General features: G+C 46.4%; 1 long non-coding RNA gene across 1 annotated transcript; it reads right to left on the bottom strand.

Annotated features, from left to right (window-relative positions):
* Positions 1-8041: 8041 nt before the first annotated feature.
* Positions 8042-15487, bottom strand: LOC138467159 (uncharacterized). Its single transcript, XR_011268083.1, has 4 exons — positions 15382-15487; positions 10849-10956; positions 10210-10389; positions 8042-8643 (listed from the first exon to the last, which is right to left on the bottom strand). It is a non-coding gene; the product is annotated as an uncharacterized lncRNA (long non-coding RNA).
* Positions 15488-17717: the final 2230 nt, after the last annotated feature.

The following is a 17717-nucleotide window of genomic DNA, read 5'->3' as shown; positions in this document are numbered from 1 at the left end:
CCCATTCCCCCGTACCCTTGTCCCCCTCCTCTTCAGCCCCTGTACCCACCTCGTCCCCCTCGAGGGGCCCACTCTTGCCACTGCGGACCTCCGCCCTGCTCCTGCTCGTTCCACTGCCGCTGTCCTGCCCCTGCCCAATTAGTTGCCATCCTTCCTTGTATTGGTACCAGCCCCTCCTCTTCCTCATCTCCCTCCCTGCTGTGTGGGAGCGCGGCTACTGCTGCTGCGACCTTCACCAACTTTGTTTGTACTAGTTTCGCTTCGTCTGCCAATCTTTTCTGCGCCACCTCCTTCTCCCTTTCTTTTATTCGCTTACAGTGGTGCACTATTATGCTCTGAATCTCAGGCCATCCTTTTGCTTCAATACCTGCTATCTTGTCGGGCGCCTTTTGCACCTCTTTTGGGAGCCCCCTCTTTATAATGAAGTAAAATAACGATGTCGATTGATACCAGGGCGTGCCCGTTTCTGCTCTCCACATCTCTTGGACCCGAAAAATGTAATCCATAGCATCTTCCCCATCATTCTTTGTACACTGCATTACTGACTAAGTCTGGGGTATCTGGAAACGTTTCCCGCAAAGCATCCCACACCCTTGCACGCACTGTGTTAAAGGAGGCCCCATCGTGGCGATCGCAGTCTAATGTTACTCCCGGGAAACCAGCCTTGACCCATACTCTGTCGGCCTGATCCCCCACGGCTGATACGAGCAAGCTCTTCACATCCCCTATTGCTAGGGGTACCCCGGCTGTGTGTTTCTCAAAGGCATATATCCACTTGCTCGCCCCTCCTGATAACGGGGGCAATAACTTTAGTAAGTTGGCCCTAACCATCTGAGTCCAGGGTATGTAATTCGGCCTCCCTCCTCTCCTATGTATTAGCGGGAGCTGCAACTTTCCCTTCGTTGTCGTATCTGTACCCACCTTCATTCCTGATTTTCCTAATGATGCCATTTTCCCCCACCGGTTCCTTAATTACCCCGTCCACTCATCCAGTGTCCTCGTTGAGCATGCACCATCCAACCCTTCGCTTCCCCCTCCCATTGCCATACTCAACCTGTCGCTTTCTTCCAAATCATCCCTTATATCACATAGTAGCTCCTCCCTGTCTCCTTTAGGCCTCTCTTCATTGTAAGCACATCCCTCTCTTGCCTATAATTCAATTATTCGGGTTGGTTCTTCCTGTATTCTGAACAGTATCTCGCCTTTTTTCCAACCTTCTTCAAATGTTCTACTCTCGCTCTGCGCTCTAGACGCGTGCTCTGATCTGGCTGCATTAAGTGCAGTCCGCTCACATATGCTTTTTATCCTCGAGAGCTCATCTTTGGCTATAGAGAGCCTTGATTCTAGATCATCTGTTAGTTTTTCTATGTCCACCCTTGGTGTGCTCACCTGAGCTCGCTCCCTATCACTCTCGTATGGAGGGGGTGCTGTTGGCCCTTGGGTTGTGATAGTTGTCGGTGGGGGCACATAAGTAGGGTCACTGTATCCCTCTGCGGGCACTGGCTTGTTTAGTATTGGGTACAACCTGGTTACTTCCATCGGTGGCTCTTCCTCTGGCAATACCTTATCTTTTTGTATCATTAGTGGATTATCAGTGGTAGACGGTAGATCAGGATCTAATTCCCTTGCCTTAGGCGGCGGTATCTCTTCAAACAGTCTTCAGAGGTCTAATATTTCTCTTCTATTATGCAACTGCTTCCCCTTGTATTTCAAACAAATGCATGTGGCTCCCATATCTAGGACAATCTTGTCAAACGAACCGCCTTCGGGCCATATCTGAGGCAACCCCTCCCCCTTCAACTCTGTGATCCATTGGTCATATTTCTTAATTCTCTCTGCGTACCCAGGTAGGTTTTTGCAAATATGTGATAAGGGTGTTTCTGCCCCCATACTTTGTGCCCACTTGGTACTTATGTATCTCTATGTATCTCGATATCTCAATATAAACATATCACCATGTGAGTCCGTGTATTTTTTGTCTTACTGAATCATGGGGACCTTCGTGTTCCTCCCTCCGCCTGCACACCATAAGATTGGCTGCGCACCGCCTCTATTCTATCCTCTTTGGGGGCACGTACAAGAGCAAACCGTCACTAATCTCAACAATGTTACCCCACAAATCAAAAAGGTACACACTCTCTTCACCACTTACTCTTGTCTTTACGGTACTTCGTCTGGTCTCACTTACCATGACCACTCAATGGTTATACATTTGTGACCACTTTTACACAACCATTACATCAAATTATGTCCTGACACATACAATGTTCACACACCCCTATGTAGCACTCTATTCACAGTTCAGTTTGTCCTCCCTTTCCAGCTGTCCCTGTCCGTCTTATTCAGTTATATATATATATATATATATATATATATATATATATATATATATATATATATCTTGCTTTGCCCCTCAATTTTAGAGTAAAGCTCTCTTCCTGTTTAGTTTGTCTCTTTGGTTTTGTACTAGCCCACTTTTATTTTTCCCGTAAACCTAAAGAAAAAAATAGAAAGAATAGCAGTCACTAATATATTCTCTGTGTCTCCCTTTGCCAGACACCTTTATCTCATTTTCTACTTCTTCATATATTCCCAGTACTAGTCAAGATAGCACTATGCGGCGCCGCCTTCCACCCCCTCTCGGAGCTAGGTTCCCGTCACTTTTATCTCTTATTCACTTCTTAATCCTAATGGCCATATGCAAAGAAAAAGCAAAGAAAGTTTAAGATGGTCCTTAGTAGACCCAACGTGCCCCTTTTTACCCCGCCTCGTCCCCTGTCCTAAATCTCCTCCTCTACTCCCTTTATGATCGCTCGCACTCAATACTCACGTGCCCGTCTTGAACCGAGAGTCTCCGAAACTGGGTCCGTCCAGGCAGTGCTGCCGTACGCTCAACAGTCAGCCCCGGCTCCGGCGAGCAGTACTCAAAGGGGATTTTTCAACCGGGATCCCGTACCCTCTCTCTGTTGAGTGCGCACTTCTGAGCGTACCGGTCGCCGTTGGCGGGCAGCCTCCCGGAGCCGGCGCACCGTGCATATCCCTTTTCGACCGGAGATTTTCGTGCCAAAGGGGACGGTAGGGATATGTTGGGAGAAAATAATCACACTTTCGGGGTCACCACTGAAGGCAAGTGACCCCAACCAGCACGATCCTCCCCGCAATGAGAGACAATGATGTACTCTCCCAGAATGGGAATAAGGCCAAGACAAAGTGCGGGTGAGCGTAAATGGGAGTTTATCAATCAGAATAGGGCATGCAAAGAACTCTGCAAACTCCGAGAGCGCTCTGACAATAGCAAAGACAGGCGTATATATTTACAAAAAACGTCATAAAACCCTACACACTATAGGGGGCACCAGTTCAATGGGATTGCGTGGCGACGACTGGTACTGCTGTGATGTGGTTGGTCTTGGCTGGAGGACGTCACTGGTCAGCCTCGTGGGATGGGCTGGGCCTGGCGGGTCAGCTGGGTTCATCCGGGCGGTGTCGTTGTGCCACTGTGGCCAGTGTCAGAGATGAATGTCTTTTCCTGACTTCTCTGCCCTATGCCATGCACACCGCAGTCATTCAGTCTTTTGCAATATTATCTTCTTTAGTAAATCTTTCAATAGGTTATTCTACAGGTTAATGCAACACAGGAGGAATGCACCTTGAGAGGGGTTTGATGGCGATTCATCAGTACATGGTTACCAGTGTCCTGTTGACGGGGTACCATACGTCGTGGGGCTGGGTCTCAGGGCATGGGACAGACGGTACATGTCCTCCTGTCTTGTTAGAAGTCGTTATGAATGTGTTGCTGTAATGTTGCCATAATATTGGGTGTCCTAATTTTACAGGGGCCATTAACCTAAGGTGATCCGGTGGGTTGTGGGGTTTAAGAGAGGGCGCCTCTGGATTTGTGTATTCAGGCGGAGGTTTACTGCTGGGCTGTAAATAATGCAGGTGGCGGGCTGTGGCCTTGGGTGCTGCAGAGGGAACTACAAATCTTTGAAGCGGCTCCAGCCTAGTTGGGGGAGGTGGAGCAGCACGGCGCGGGCCTCTGCTCTCTCGTCTGGCAGGCTTCGCAGGGAGGGAGGGGGAATGGCCTTGCATATATTCACAAAGGTATCTTCCTCGTGTGTTGCCGATTTTAGGTGAAAGCATCATAAACATTCGAATTCTATACAATACTCATTGAATCATTCCCAAGCTTACATTTTAACTTTGCTAATGCCTCTCAAATATAGCCAGTCCGACCACATTATTTGTACATTATGTTTTAACAACTACAACATTTTGTTATATGCATATACATTTGCAGTAAGTGAGGTAGTAGTGAGGTTGGTGGAGCGCATAGAAAACGGCTTGCCACCGTACGTGACGGTAGTGGCACATAAGGGGCTTGGACATACACACTTGAAGGGTGCATTCTCGCGCGCCCTTTACATGAGCCCTCAATATGGTTGAATTTGTCTTTCTCTGCACTCTAGCAGCATTAGTTCGGTTATGGCGCGGGACCGTGGGGTGTAAACTTTTCAATGATACGCATAACAAATAATCCCCCGGGACGGTTTCACTATTTGTACATAACTGCCGTGGTGTGGGTGCTTCATTGCTAATGCCATATGAACATGCATTCTGACATATCTATACATTTTACAGGTTTGTGGAGAAAATGCGTCCATTGCAGGTAGTTTAGTATTTGGGAACTTTTGCTTTTATCTGAGGGCCATTTTACAGTCCTTTTCCTACCCAGGCTCTGCTGGCCGGGTCATGCTGGGAGCAGCGATACACTGCGGAAGGTGAAATGTTACAGTGTTGGTATCTTACACTAGCTCATGTCCGTCTTGTTCGTGGGAACGGGCTCACAGCGGATCTGCCAGGGAGCTGCGGCCACAGGGATAATTGAAACTCTCCAAAGGTGGGGACCGCGCTGCAGTGCGCCGAGCTCACACCATCTTTATTAGACAAAATGGTTTCTGAGGCCTAGCTAAATTCAATATGTGTGGGCAATGTCTTCAGCAGGTGAGCCATCCACCACCTGGGCCCTGGTGGTAAGGAGGGGACGCCTGATGAGCCATGGCCCTCACCGGGGGAGGGGATGAGGAAAGGGCCCAGTTGAACCTGAGAATGTCAGTCAGAGAGGAAGGAGGTCAACCAGTCCATTTCCAGGTCTGTGATGCCAAGGGTATCACAGAGCCAATTCATAAGGGTGGCATGATAAGACCATGTCAAAGGCAGAGGAAAAATTGCGAAGGATGAGAACGGAGGGAGAGTTGGAATCGTGATTTGAGAGCAAGTCTTCATGGGTGTTCAGGAGAGCTGTTTCCTTGCTCCTGGCTACTCTGAAGTCAGACTGGTGGTTGTAGAGACAACCAACAGATTCAGTGTGCTGGATCAGTTGGGAGATGACCAACTTCTCCAAGAGTTTGGCAAGGAAGGGGGTAATGGAGATATGGCAGTAATTAGCAGGCCAGCAAGGGTCGGCAGAGGGAATTTTAAGGATAGGGTACATAAGTGAGTGCTTGAGGGGACCTGGAAGGAGTCAGTGGCAGAGGAGTGACTGCAGAAATCAGCCAAGGCTGGAACAAGGGAGGCAATGATTTCCTTGATAGTTTTGGAGACGGAAGGGAGCACCTGTTTGGAAGAGACTTTCATAGAGAGGACTTGTTTAAAGACCTCATCCGGTGCTAAGGGCGAGAAGGAGAGTAGGAAGGAAGGGGAAAGTGGGGCCAAGGGAGGCCTGAGAGTGGGTGAAGGAAAAGTGAGGGGAGGAGAGTGTGCACAGGATGTCCCGAGTTTAGTTTAGTTTATTATTTGTATGGCGCGCTATACCCTGGAGTATCAGGGCGCAAACAGACAAGGATATGCTCAACTTAGTTACAGATACATGAAAATCAGATGAAGGTACAGAGATACGCAGAGCTTGGTTACAGATATGCTCGGCTAATTGCAAGTACAAGGAAAAGGCAGGATGTTTAGACATAGGCATCAGCAATATTACAGTAAGCAGATATGAACAGGAAGAGATCAAGAGCAAGGAGCATGCTCCTGCATGGTCCTGTTCAAGTGATATAAAGTTATGTACAGTTATTTAGTTAGGTACAATGTGACAAGTGGAGTGGTTAGCTGTCATTGGCTCTCAGCCACCTAGTGAGGTTTTGTCTAAATGGCAGACAAGTGGAGACTGCAGTAGGATTGGCAAGTTCCTTGCAGATTTTGAACAGTTCAGCTATGTTGTTGGTGGCCCCAGAGATGCAGGCTTGGATATTGACCCTCTTCTTTGAATGGATGGAGAGTCTGTATTGCCTATGGAGCAGGCGGCAGACCAGTCTATCAGTGGATGTGCTTGAAGCCAGCAACTCTGCACTTGCATTTGGGAGAAGCTAGGTCAGAATCATATCAGGTGCGGATCCTCATCCTTCATCCAGGGTGTGTCCGGCTGAGAGTGTCAAACAGGAGGGTAGAATGGTGAGGGGAAAGAGTCACAGAGGCTGCGGAAGAGTCCAGTGGCTGCATCAGGAGAGTCAAGGTGAAAATTGAAGTCTCTGAGGAGGAGTTTGGAGGTAGAGGCCAGGAGAGAAGAGGTGAGGTCAGACCTCTCCGAAAAGAGTGGGAAACCAGACCAGGGGTCCTGCAGATGGTGGCGAGAGTCAGTGAGAGGCCCAAAGAGACAGCAAGCCTGCAGAGGAGGCATTTGAAGGAAGAGTAGGACTAAGTGGGTATGATAGTAGCAGGGACTCCTTCTGGGAAGATCAGAGCCACTACGCCTCCAGCCCGGTTAGGCCTGGGTTAAGAGTGCATCTTGTAGCCCTCAGGGAGGAGTGTGTCAAAAGCAGTGAGAGCTGGCAGTGAACCACGTCTCAGTGAGAGTGAGGACATCAAGTTCAGAGTAGCTAAGTGAAGCTGGTTGCCACCTTTGAAGGTCTTCTGAGGAGGGTTACAGGGATGCGTACACCTGTCAGTGGTGGCAAAGGTGGCAGGGGAGGTGGCAGAAGGAGGAGTAGCAGGAGAAAGGAGGACGTTGATGAGAGATGGAAGACACCCATCAAGAAGGGGGAGGTTGGGCTGAGAGCCCTGGGCCATGTCAGTGCCATTCTGGTAGACATTAATGATGCACCTAGAGGATGGGAAGTGTGCCAAGAGTATTTCCCATTTGGGTCCACCATTAACGGGCGAAGAGTCCAAAGGTCTGGAGATGGAGTGACAAAGAGGATGTCAGTGAAAGTTTGCCTGGAAAAAGCGCTGACGTAGGCATCAGCAATGGGCAGGCCTGTATTGGAGACCAGGAGATCTTTCTTGAACTTTTTCCTTACAGGCTTCGGAAAAGTAGGATAGGTCATGGAGTAGCAGTTACAGTAAATGGGGGAGATGAGAGCGCCACAGAGGGAGAGGACAGAGATGGAAAGGGGGGGAGGGAGGGAGGGGGGGGGGGGGGAGTAGAGAAAGACAGAGAAACTGCACAATGAACTCACCAGGTGGCCTAGTAGCAAGACAGGCGCAGACAGATCAGGTGAACAAGAGGAAAGTCCAGGCCAGAGAAGAGGGACCTCAAGGTACAAGCACGAGGGTGGAGTGATCTTCAGCATCACCAGATGGAAGGGGGACGTGTGGTGCAAGAGTCGGAGGCAGCAGGGTCATCATGCTGCTCATGCAGCAGATGGGTGCAAAGCATCAATACTTTGTTAAAGTGTCACTGGGGTCTTATTAGTTTCCAGCAAGTGTTACAAAGGACCCTTACATTAGGGCCTGAATATTGACCTACTTAGTTGCCTGCTGATGCTTTTGCAGGTAGGGGACTCCTGTTCAGACGGATGACCTCATTTGTGGTGGAGAAATGACAATATAACAAATACTCTTTGTTGTTGGAACATTTCAAAAAAACACCACAACAGCCAGAACATTGGATGATTCCCACTCGAGTACTTGAGCCTCGTGCACATGTTCAATTTGCTCCAAAGTAACTTGCCTGGATGTAAAGGTATTAATCCATGGTGCCCGATTCCTCCACGAAATCCCCCACCTCCAGTGTCCCCCCGTCATGATTTTTGGTTGGCTGGGAAGCCAGGGGTCATCGGTCACAGCTCCCCCTGAACACTTTATGCATTGGATGCTGTACTGTGCACTCCCCATGGCCATCCCACTTTCGGCTCTGATCTCCTGCTTCTTACTCAAGTTCCAGACCGCTATAACAATCAGTGGCTACTCACTGTGATGCACCTCTCTTCCCTGCACACCCGCTGTGAGCTGCCTGGATTTGAGCTCACTCACCACGTTGTCCTGCATATGCCATCCATCTCCAAATCTTGCTGAAGGCACCGTTGCCCAGTCAATAAGTTATAAAGGAGGCAGCCACTATTTAAAATTGTAATGCCCACAGTATTTGCAAAGGGGAAAAGATACATTATTTTAAACATACCAAAGATGAGATACATTATTTTAAACATACCAAAGATGTCAGGGTCAACAGGAGAGTGCTTTGTTTACTGGTCTTCTATTTAACCTATAGGAAACACAAATAAAGAAAGGCTTTCCACTGTGCAGCTGCGTGGGACATTCAAAAGTAGTAATTTAAAAAACAGGGAATTGTTCTTATCTGATGGAAGCTTGGATTTGCAGCACTGCCATCTCTTTGATGGTCAATAGATGTATGGGATGTGGAACCTGTGGAGGTAAAAATTAATAAATTAGTTTGGATTCCATGATATACTTAACATACTACCATCTTCTAACAAGACTAGCTGGTGGTGCCACACACATTGGTCTGCCATTAGTCCTTAGAAATACAGATCTCATATTGAATTTAGACATCTGCGATGAAGAACCCCACTGCATTTAATACCATGGTAATCCAGGTCCCCGAACTTATTTAGTCATCCATCATAGAAAAAAAACATCTCTTACTCCCTGGTCTACAAAATATTTATGTTGGCTGCGACCCTCCTTTTGCTCTGGGTTTATTTTCCAGGAGAAAAACTGCCCCATCCACTTTTGATTTATGTTCAGTATTACTAGTACCCTTCCCCATTAGGGTCGGTGTTTGGGCAACCAGGCTTCTAATTTATCTTTAATTATTTGGAGGATCTTTTCACTATGTATCCAGGTCAGGGTCTTAACCCCTCCCAACCTGTCATAGGCTTACCAAGTCGTATGCCAGAGCTGATCCTAACCCAGAGGAGGGTGAGAGAGTTGGGGTGCTTAGGCCCAGACCACCCCCCCAGGCATGTACCACAATGTGTCTGGGTTCCTCCCGTTTCTGGCTTTATGGATAAGACGGGGTACAGAACAGAAGGAGCATACTGGTTGCTCTAATGGAAATTAACTATCCTTGCCCAACCAGGAGCAGAATGTGAGACCCAAAACTCACTGCACGAAGCACAGATCTACTGGGGAACTGGTATTAGCAAGAGACAGAATAGGGCAGACCCAGGAACACTCCACAAACCTTGATTGTAAAGTGAGTCACCAAGGATAGAAGAGGAACAGAAAACAATCACAGTGACCTCATGGCTGGCAGTAGAACAATGGAGATTGAAAAGGGATGCAGAAAAAGGCCCTCATGAAGACTTCCAGGGGAAGTCCCAGCCCAGAAGGGAAGGGGATGGGAGGAGATGACAGTAGATCAGGTGGGTAATGACCAGGGAAAACAAGTGAGCCAAGTTTCCAATGGAAGCACAAGGAAGTATCTAGACAGAAAAGGGAGGGCTATAAAAATCCAGGAGTGTCCGCTGGCTGTGAAAGATGCTTAGGCGAAGTTGGGAGGAGTTGAAGTAGGACCAAAAGACCACAGAAGCATGTGCAGTAGGTGGAGGACTTGGAAGGAGGGTTTGGGTTTTGTTTGGATGGAGCGAAAGTAAGACTTTGGACTGAGTAGTTTGTTTGTGATTGAATGAGAGAGTAAGAAAGAACGAGAGGGGGCGAGGGAGAGAGGTTAGATCAGGATAGTAAAGGGCACGTAGAGATGGGAGGCATGGAAAGGTAGACTAGGAAGAGAGAGAGAGAAGCAGAGAGAGTGTAAAAGGAAGGATTCTGTAGAAATAGTTTGAAAAGAGCTAGCAAAACACATCTAACCAACAGATAGCTCTTCAAAGGAGTTGCCCAACAAGCATTATAACATTGCTGAAGATGTGCCTGGCACAGTGGATGAAAGGAAACACAGTAGACAATTAGCACTGTACAATCTCCAAATAAATATATTTAACAAATGTGTTCTGAATGGCATTTATGTACCTTTTATAGCTTCTTGTCGATAACAAGCCAATGTTAATCTTCCCCTTTCTGCCATTTTGCAACATTCAAATTCCAGCAGGTAGAGTGCCAAGTTGCTTGTCTGTCTTTTTTTGCCGTCATCACAATCTCCCTTGTTTTCACATTGCTCGCCATGGAGTCGGTAATAAGAAGAATGTTCCTCTGCGCATATAAGAAATGAAAAATGATTAGATTTCTCAAAACTGAAAATCTATATCAAGATATGGAAATTGTTCAGATTTTAATATTTAATAAAGCCACATCCACAAGGATATTCTCTCTTTTTGGTGGTCTGTTTATCTTGTTTCCTTACTGTTTTTCAAGTTTTCTCCTTAACTGGTTATTTGTTCACATTGTATTGTGCTTTGGTGAAACAGCTTTGTAAGCACAATAAATAAAATTAACAATACATAAAATGACAGCGCTGTACGCTTAGGTATATAGTTATTCCACATTTTACAAGGGTATCGACCACAAGATGTCTTCACAGGAATGCCGGGGGAAGAGGTGAGAGATGAGGCAGGAGAAGACTAAGATTTCACTTGCATATTGACTGAAAAATACAGCATTTATTTTAATAGGGCCGCCAACCAACTTTCTTTTTTACTCAAGGATGCTTACTTCTGATGCTGTTGCTGGACCTGGGATCAGATTAAAGCACTTGGTGGTTCCGGTCCCTCTCTTTTTCCACTGAAGAGCCAGTTCCAGGCATTGTTCGATGGCAAGCTTCTGATGCAAATCCATTTCACCATAGTACAATGAATTAGTAACACAAGCATTAATATTATACAATCCAATAGCAAAACATGGCACTCCTTACTGCAAAAAAACTCACTACCTATGATGGCTTCTAGTTTGACACAAACTGTTTCATTTTTTCTGTATATTCTAATGAATTGAACACCATGCTTACATAAAGCCAGTATTCATCTCCAACATGGGGCAAAGCCCACTGGGACAATGAGCCGTCCAAGCACACTGTCTCACTCACGGGCCTACCAGTGAGTTTTCAAAGCAGTCTTCTGAGAGTTAATGACTTAATTGGAGTTTTAAACCCACTACTGGTGTAATGAAAATGTCTTAAACAGGTCTGCCTTCAGCCACTCAATTTAACTTGCCGCTTCAGCTAGTTTGCATTGCGACAGGTTCTGAGGTGAATAGCGAGTGCTGTGACCAGTGACCAAATTCCGTTCTACCCCAACTGCCTCCACTCCTCTTCTCCCCATCTGCCCCAGCCCTCTTCTGCCTCAACTACCTCCCCTTCTGCCCCTACCAGTCTTACACCCCCATACATACAATATCTCCCAACAACACGCACACAATATCTTCCACCCACACTACCACCCGCACAAACTCTCCTGCGGTACCGTAATTAGCTCCCTGGTCCCTTTGCGGGTTAAATTCCCCAACCCGCAAAGGGACCTCGTAGTAAGGCGGTAAGGGTTTACCGGTACCGGTAAAATACCAGTACCGGTAAACCCTTACCGCCTACCGTGTAATGAGGCCCAGTAACTCAATATTAGCCACACAGTCAGTCACTCCCACACAATCCCAGTCATTCAGTTACAAGCGCTTGGCAGGACTCAGTCATGCTTACTCTGTAATCGTCACAATTTGTTAGACTACGTCACAGATTAAAAACACAGTCATGCTCACTCGGGCACAGTCGGTCATGCCTAATCACTCAGTCATGCCCACCCAGCCTGACATTCCCAAAAACCCTCAAAAGTAGCATTCAGTTGACGCTCCCCATTTTGAAATCCTATTTGTCACAATCTGGAGCATGATTGTGGGAGCATTCGGCACTGTTTAAGACGCACATCAGAAGGTGTCTTGCCTTCCTATTTTTTAATCCTAATGTTGATAATCTGCCACTCATTCGTGATTATGCTGTCAGTTTGCCTAATCTGTAAAATCTCTTGAAGTACCTTACTGGCTTGAAAAACATGCTGTAGTGTTTGTGGAGTCTGGGGGTTTATGATGCTCAAGGCCGTGGAAGTTCCTCCCTGGACTTGCCTGCAACACACACAATGTACTTAATTTCTACTATGTTTTTTTTTTAAACGCTCCCAGGTGGGTTTAAGTTTTAAATATTTCAGAAATATTTTTTTTTTTTCCCTCAGTGGCTCCTGCACTTTATCAAACAAACTGGCAAATGGCATTTTAAAGTGGGCCTATCAGAATTAGTGTTACCGGCCCACAGACTGATCTGTGTGCACATAATTACTGCCTTTTGCCGAGAAACGGAGGGGCTGAAGGGGGTGCGGGATGGAAACAGTGGAACAAGCATGAGCGGCGCAGGGTTCTTCGAGGTGCCCTTTGGTGTAGATTTAGGTTTCAGGTTATCGACATCATCCGGTTTCAGAGAAGAAGTCTAACCTCCTTTCCTGTAACACTGCGCACTAAAGAACTGCTGCTATTTCTGCCAGTGCCGGCCCGAGAAGACGCCTTGCCGGCTATAGCTATCTTACCAGCTATAGTAAAATTAGCAATCACCTATGTGAATGTTCTCAAAGTCGAAAGCAAATTACGCTGTGTAGTGGATACCATGAAACTGGTAACTGAGATTTAACAGCAGGCCAGTTTATCTGCAGGTCTGATGCAAAGTTGGCCACTTGTCAAGCCTGCATGTATCTCCTTTTTAGGCTTCAGAGGTTGGCGAGATACATATCACTGGGAGTATTCATAACACTGTATAAAAGAATTTAGATTAGCACTGCGAATACAGCACAAAACATGGCATCCCATACTCTGGGCACTCTTTACATGATACATGCAAACAAACATCCTGAACAGCATGCCAGGGAGATAGGAAAGAGACACATTACAACAAAGCATCAATTGTGGCACAATGAAATCAAGGGCCACTGTATGTGCTATGGTCAAACATTTTTACACTGTACACAAGCTTTTAGCCACAAGGATGTCAGTTGACCGACAACACAGATGGAATGTCTTGTTATGATCTTAACAGAGACAACGGCAGAAAAATACATGCTATAATTGCAACTTGCGAAAAGCAAAATACATAGTCCGAAATGGATGCTTATTCTACTCTAAAAGCTTCTGGAAGTTTTTGGGCCTCATTAGGAGTGAGACAGTATGGGTTTAAAGGCGCTGGTAATGCTGCCGGTGCCATTAAACCCATACCGCCGCATTCCGAGGTTCCCTCGCGGACCCGCTCAGGACGTCAGACCAGACGTCCTTTGCGGGTCCCGAGCATGCTAACAACATTTTTAGCATGCTCCCCATTCCCATTGAGCCCTATGGGGGCTCAAATGGGAATATGGATGGTCCGGGTCCCCTGCATGGGGAAATACCGGGCCCTCCAAAGTCGGAATTGCCTGGTATTTCCCCATTCAGGGAACACGGACCCGAGTTTGGAGGCAGCCATGCCCTTATTAAGGGCATGGTAAGGGCATGGCTGCCTTCAAACTCCTAATGAGGCCCTTTGTCTGCATTGTGAATTTGAGGTGTTTAAGAACAGACTAAATCAGTGACTCACCACCTTAACTGTGCCCGAAATAAACCTTTAATGAGTCTAGCAATTATTGTATAGAATTCCAGAAAGACAATTGTGTTATTCCTATTCATTCTGATTTAGGATCACTGCTCAAAGTGTTACACTTGTGGATCCCCCCTGTTTCTTTAAGCGGCCGTTCATGGGTTGTATGCATGCATAGGATGTGTAAAACACAAACCTGGAAGGAAAGCAACACATGCCTGTATGTAGTTGACTGGCTCAGTGTTTACCGGTCTGTGCATATGGGTAACACACCTATCTGGAATGGAAAGGGTCAGGAGGGTAGAGGGAAAGCTCAGAATGTTCTGCTACAGAACATTCAAACTGCATTTATAAGCATTCTGGTTCATTCTAATTATACTCAGGCACCGAGATGTTTTTCGTTTCGTATGTATTGCTTATAGAATGCAACTGAAGAAAATGTTGTGTATAAATGATTTCCAAAGGTTGTCTACACGTAGTTTCAAGACATGTTAGGGGGTGACGGCCAGCACCAATGAGAGTGTGTTGAAGAAGTCATTCAGAAACTTGGCCATGGAATACTAACTCCCAAGACAAAACAAGAATCCAAATGCTGATGAAAGTTCAAAGAAATACATTATGTCGAATGCCAAGAAATGCAAGTATGACTGCTACGGAGTGCAAGCGCCATTGAAAGGCATTCGGTGCAACAGGATGCATGGAGGATATATTTTTTGCATATATTCAGGACTCGGTTCATTAACGTTACGAGGGGTCAGATATAAGAAGACATGCACCTTCTGAAGGGGTCATTAAGAAATCTATGTCTTGGGAAATACGTAAACTACATCTTAGGGGAAATCTTCTGTGTGCGCCTCTTGTAATGTAGAAGGGGGCAAATCTGGTGTGCTTCAGGAAAGTACTGCATGCAGGGGTCGAATTATACATATCAGGAAAGTGGTCCCTGGGACGCTGAAACAGATGCAGCCAGTGCTGACAGTTTGCAATAGAGAAGTGGCAGCAATTACTGTAAAAATGTCAAAGCATGTTTAGGTAATAAAAGAAGTGACTATTGTGCAAGCGTGTGCCAATAGAGACTGGACGCGTAGATGGAGAAGCACATGTGTTGGGGTAACAGGCATGGCCCTGGAGTTAAGTCAGGAGCGAGTGTGCTATCGTGGTTTCCTTCTTGCTGCCACACGTAGCTCAGATGGTGCACCAAGTCATGGCGTGTACGTGATTGGTGGTTCTTGTGTTAAGTCCCTAATCAAAAAGAAGGTTGCAGCTTCTAATAGTGTTGCTTGTGTGATATATTCAGTTTTATTTCTGATGTTATTTGCGAATTTTCAATAAAGATTCTGGGAAACAACAAAGTCAAATGCATTTTTCGATCGGAATGTACATTTTAACCAATGCATGTTGAAGGTACAGTGTCACCCCATTTATCAAGCGTTATCTACTCACATGCAGCACTTATCTGCTCGGTAGTCGACAGCCGCATTTTCAAATATTAACTTTCGGTTGTCTGCATTTCATCATGTGTTCGATTTGGCAGTGCGGCCTCGTAAAGCAGGATGACATTTGCATTCGTCCTCGAGACAGAGATCAAAAACATGCGCAGCCTGACACTAAAAGAAGCAAGCCTTGAGGTGTGTGCATTATCTGCTTACCTTTCTGGTGTTTATCCCCTGGCCCACGCTGAAATGTTGGCGCCACTGCTGCTGGTGTGGTTTGGTTTCCGGGTCGGAAGGGAAAACAAGCTGCCTCTCCTTCCAAAAAAAGCCCTAAACAAGCTGACTCCCCGTCAAAAAAAGCAGGAAAAAGCAAGCGCACCCCGTAAACGTTGTGGGTGCGTCACAAAAGAAACAGACCACAATAGCATAAACATAGAAAAAACACACCATTCAATACAAAGTATTTAAAAATGCATTTTATTTTTCTAACAATTAGTATTTTCACATTAGTGGCTTTTGCTCCCAATAGCATACACTTACAAAGAGAGAACACAGACATAATATTTTAGAAACAAAAAGTTTTAATTAAAATTGCATTTTATTTTTCTGACCATTAGAATGTTCACATCATTGGCTTTTGGTCTTTCACTTCTGGTCCTTGGTCCTTGATTAGTATGCTCTGGTAACGGTCAGTGGGGTCCACAGCAACTGCCCCCATGTTGCTAGTCATAGCTCTCAACTCACCCGCTTTTGGCGGGTGTCACCCGCCTTGAAAGCAGATGAATCACCCGCCAAGTCCTTCGTACGCCCATTCACTTCTATGGGCCTCTCACCCGCCAAAAAGAAAATCGGGTGTTTTCACCCGCCATGCTGACAAAAAAGGTTGGGAGCTATGTGCTAGTTCATACATGCCAACATTTTGCCACCACTGGGAGGGAGATTTCATAACAGAAATCGGGAGAAGTGAATTTTCCCATTGGATTAAATTGAGGTTAACAATATTTTAGGAGGGAGAAACTAAAAAATATCAACATTTTTGCTGAAAAAATCGGGAGTCTCCCGCCCAAATCGGGAGGGTTGGCATGTATGCTAGTTAGCAGTCTTATAACGCAGAAATGTATTCTTTTCAATATTACTTTCATGCTGGGGCTTTAAATGTGTGCTTTTCAAATTTAATGCATACCAATTTTGTTTGAACAGAATGCAGTCTCACTATATCCTATTTGATTATTATTGAATTTATCAAGTGCTGACCGAGCTTCGAGAAACAGCAGAGCACTTTACAGAGGTATACAACAATACAGATATGATATGATGTGGCATATCTGATATGATATCATAGCTCTCAACTCACACGCTTTTGGTGGGTGTCACCCGCCTTGTAAAGAGCTGACTCACCCGCCAAGCCTCCTGCATGCGTATTCATTTCAATGTGCTCTCACCCGCCGAAAACAAAATTGGGTGTTTTCACCCGCCTTTGTGACAAATGGTTGAGAGCTATGTGATATGCGCCTATACACAAGTTTTTCAAGGCACGACAAGGCAAGGGGTGGGGAGCAGAGGGAAGTCGCAGAACGATCTTACTAGGCCAGGTGATATTGAGATCGCGCAAGTGCAGGGGAAGGGGGAAGGAGAAAAATTCAGGGGGTAGGGCGAAGTGCAGTACATGGGATTGTCATAAAATAAATAATAAATAAATAAAAGAATAAATAGAGAAGTAAGTAAAAGTGCGGCCAGCAGGTGGCATAAGTGCAGACATCAGGTGTCAAGTGCTGGTAGGGCACTGAAGGGATACAGAGAACAGTCCCCAGGAGCGGGGGTTGCCAGGGAGGCAGTAAAGGACCGCAACTGGTGGGGGAAGTTGACCTGGGCCCGAGATCAGAGGGTTGTGAGGTGACCAGTGCAGTTTCAGTTTCAGCCAGGAGTTCAGCAGGGGAGAGGAGGAGAACAAGCAGAAGCAAAGAGGAAGGTTTTGCAGTGCTTCCGGAACCGGAGGTGGTTGTCCTCAAGTTTCGAGAAGGCAGGGAGGCTGTTCTAGAGGGAGGCCCCAGCAGAAGAAAGAGATCTACCACCAACTTGTTGCTTGGAGAAGCGACTGACCCTGAGGGAGTTGGAGGCGAATGAGCGAACAGCTCGAGAAGGAAGATATTTAGGAAGGGAGAGTTTAAGGTATTGATGCCCTGGGCCCCCGAATGCCTTGTGGACAATGCAGAGGGTTTTGAATTTAATCCTAGCGTCCACTGGGAGCCAGTGGAGAGATTTCAGAGCTGCAGAGATACGATCCCAGGGCTTGAGGCCAAGGACAAGTCTTGCAGTCCTGTTCTGGATTAGTTGCAGAGGGCGGAGAGTAGAGGCAGGTAGATTTAGAAAGAGGCTGTTACAATAGTCCAGCCTAGAGAGAACCAGAGCTTGGGAGAAAGTGAGCTTCTGGGGGAAGGAGAGGAAAGGCAGAGTACCTCTGAGCAGGTGCAGTAGGAAATTTGACTTTTTAGAGACCTCAGAGATGTGGGTGGAGAAGGAAAGTATGGACTCAAATATGACCACGCGGTTCT

This window comes from Ambystoma mexicanum, chromosome 4q, assembly GCF_040938575.1.
Source record: "Ambystoma mexicanum isolate Mex_15411 chromosome 4q, UKY_AmexF1_1, whole genome shotgun sequence".
NCBI classification, from domain to species: Eukaryota; Metazoa; Chordata; class Amphibia; order Caudata; family Ambystomatidae; genus Ambystoma; species Ambystoma mexicanum.
Note: the sequence above shows the minus strand (reverse complement) of the source record. Positions and strands in the feature narration are given on the sequence as shown.